We start from the raw sequence: 3,824 nt of genomic DNA on the forward strand, positions 1-3,824 counted from the left end.
GGACTGAGGGTGATAGGGAGACGCAATCCTATGGTTGACACTATACTTAGCAAGAGTTTTACGGAAAGCACCATGAATGAAGTTTGAACCACCGTCGGTCATTACATATCTAGGGACTCCAAATCTAGGGAAGATAACTTCTTTCAGAATCCTAATAGAGGTGTTGTGATCAACACTACTAGTGGGGATAGCTTCTACCCACTTAGTGATGTAATCAACAGCAACTAGGATATGAGTATACCTGTTGGATTTTGGAAAAGGTCCCATGTAATCAAAGCCCCAAACATCAAATGGTTCAATGACAAGTGAATAGTTCATAGGCATTTCCTGACGTTTGCTAATATTACCTATTCTTTGACATTCGTCACAAGACAAGCCAAACTTACGGGCATCCTTGAAGAGAGTGGGCCAATAGAAACCTGATTGCAATACCTTGTGTGCAGTTCTATCTCCCGCATGGTGTCCTCCGTAGGCCTCGGAGTGACACTTCTGTAGGATCAGTCCCTGTTCAGGTTCAGGTACACAACGTCTAATAACACCATCTACTCCTTCCTTATAAAGGTGAGGATCATCCCAAAAGTAGTGCCTTAAGTCAAAGAAGAACTTCTTCTTTTGCTGGTATGTGAAACTAGGTGGTATATATTTGGCAACAATATAGTTTGCATAACCAGCATACCACGGTGCACTACGTGAAGCATTGATGACATTCAATTGCTCATCGGGAAAGCTATCATCAATAGGTTGTGGGTCATCAAGAACGTTCTCCAACCTAGACAAGCCATCTGCTACTGGGTTATCAGCACCCTTCCTATCAACAACGTGCAAATCAAATTCTTGTAGCAAGAGGTTTAGCGTCCTTCTTCTCCATGAGGTACTTAATAGCAGCATGATCAGTATGAATAGTGACTTTGGAATCAACTATGTAAGACCTGAACTTTTCACATGCAAACACGACTGCTAAAAACTCCTTCTCCGTAGTAGCATAGTTTCTCTGGGCACTGTCTAGATTTTTAGTAGCATAGTGAATAACATTCAACTTCTTATCGACTCTTTGCCCTAGAACAGCATCAACAGCATAATCACTAGCATCACACATGATTTCAAAAGGTAAGTTCCAATCAGGTGGTTGAACAATAGGTGCGGTTATCAAAGCCCACTTAAGTATTTCGAAGGCTTCCTCACAATCATCGTCAACAACAAAAGGAATATCCTTTTGCAAGAGATTGGTAAGAGGCCTAGAAATCTTAGAGAAGTCTTTAATGAACCTTCTATAGAAACCAGCATGGCCAAGGAAACTTCTTATACCTTTGATATATGTGGGGTATGACATTTTCTCGATTATATCAACCTTAGCCTTATCGACTTCAATACCTCTTTCAGAAATTTTATGTCCTAAGACGATGCCTTCATTAACCATAAAGTGGCACTTCTCCCAATTCAAGACAAGATTGGTGTATTTACATCTCTACAAGACTCGATCAAGGTTGCTAAGGCAATCATCAAAGGAAGAACCGTAAACGGAGAAGTCATCCATGAAAACCTCGACAATCTTCTCACAAAAGTCAGAGAATATAGCCGTCATACATCTTTGAAAGGTGGCAGGTGCATTACATAAGCCAAAAGGCATACGTCTATAAGCAAAGGTACCAAAAGGGTAGGTGAAAGTGGTTTTCTCCTGATCAGATTATGCAACTCATATTTGGGAGAAACCAGAATACCCGTCTAGAAAGCAAAAGTGTGTGTGTTTAGACAGCCTTTCCAGCATTTGGTCGCTAAAAGACAAAGGGTAATGATCTTTCCTAGTGGCTTTATTCAGTTTCCTAAAATTGATCACCATCCTATAGCCAGTAATAATCCTCTACGGGATCAATTCATCCTTATCATTAGGGACAATGGTAATGCCTCCCTTCTTAGGGACGCAATGCACCGGACTCACCCAATCGCTATGAGCAACAGGATAGATAATACCCGCTTCCAGGAGCTTTAGTATTTCTTTTCTTACTACTTCTTTCATCTTAGGATTCAATCTCCTTTGATGATCAGCAACTTGTTTGAAATTAGGATCAGTTTTAATCTTGTGCTGGCATAGAGTGGGACTAATGCCCTTAAGATCATCAAGAGTATATCCAATAGCAGCACGGTGCTTTCTCAGACTTTTTAGTAACTTCTTTTCTTCATGCTCTGAGAGGCTAGCACTAATAATAACAGGATATATCTCTTTTTCATCAAGATAGGCATACTTAAGGGTATCAGAAAACTGTTTAAGCTCGAACACAGGATCACCCTTTGGTGGGGCTGGATCCCCAAGCAGTTCAACACGGAGATTATTCTTAAGGATAGGATATTGTTCTAAGACAACTCTATATATCTCATCCCTTTCATCCATATGCATATCATTTTCATACTCAAGAAAGTATTGCTCTAAGGCATTAGTAGCTGCCATCATCGCCTGCCAAGCCTCTGCAGGAGGAGGCGGCGGCGGAGGAGGAGGAGGAGGTGGTGGAGGCGGCATATCCTCACGCCCTGGGGTCTGACGAGTCGGTGGATCCATCCTGAAGACGGACAACATATTAGTCCACAGAATAGTTGAAGATATTGCTGAATCAAAAGACAGGAATAACTGAACAGAATTTAGCATTGCACTCGAACAACATAGCAAGAGTCCATCCTCGAAGTAACAGACGACAAAATTCCGATAAAGACCACTGTAAAAAAGTGTGAGCTACAACTGCTCGGAACAAACATATGACCAAGATTTCTCAAACCTCAATCAAGCGTCTGTAGGAAGATAGTCCTATAAGATACTACTAGATATCCCACCTATGAATTATCGAAATAATTGGTCATGCAATCTGGTACATGGATACAAGGAGTATTTCACACAACTCCTAAACTAACCCGTCACCTGTATCACATCCTTCAACACACAACCAGCATCTCGGACCTTCGTCTACAACAGATCCTCGTGATCACAATGATACCAAGTGTGGTAGTACCCCCGAACAATCTATACCAGTACTGGGGACATTGGGGTTATCTCACCACTACCAGTATTGAAGCGATGTGCACGGGAATCCCCTGGAGCTCAACTCCCCTGATACTTAGAGCAGATAGGAGGCACGAGGACGGGATTCCGTCACATCGAAATCATATAGATTTCACAAATACCCGCGTGATCCTAAAAAATATTTTGAGGGAGAAAAGGAATAGAGTTAAAGATTTCCTAAGACGGGAACCTCACCAGAGCATAGAAGAGGGGAAAAAAGAATCCTACTCTCCGATATAACTAAGACTCAAAACATTTTCTAGACTCGACTCGGCCAAATACGATCACTCAAAGGCTCCTATGGTCGTAAGGCTCTGATTACCAACTTGTAGCGACCAAGATGCGGTCCTTTCCGATCTGGGGATCGAAGCCCCGAATAGGAAAGAAGCGCATCTAAGCGTTTCGCAAACGGGTAACACAGCACAATAATAATAAAGGTAGACAATCCGTGATTCAATTGTCTTCTTATAAATATCTCAGAGTACATCACACATACAACCAAGGTAGTTCCGCTACGGACTACAAAACATAGAAATGCTACGCTACCCTCCCTGCAGGCCCACGATCACGACCACGCCTCAATCCTCTGGATAGTTTACGGAAAGGCGGTCTGTCTCCTCGTCGTACTGCCACGCCAGCTGAGTGCCGTCGGGATCATCTGTCTCTGGGGTACCTGTACCTGTTGGGAGTTTTGGAGAATCCGTGAGCCACGGGGACTCAGCAATCTAAGACCTTGGTGCCAGAACTAGTCAAGTTATTAGGTGGGTTAAGGTGAAGT

The sequence above is a fragment of the Hordeum vulgare genome, chromosome 6H (assembly GCF_904849725.1).
Source record: "Hordeum vulgare subsp. vulgare chromosome 6H, MorexV3_pseudomolecules_assembly, whole genome shotgun sequence".
In the NCBI taxonomy this organism is placed as follows: Eukaryota; Viridiplantae; Streptophyta; class Magnoliopsida; order Poales; family Poaceae; genus Hordeum; species Hordeum vulgare.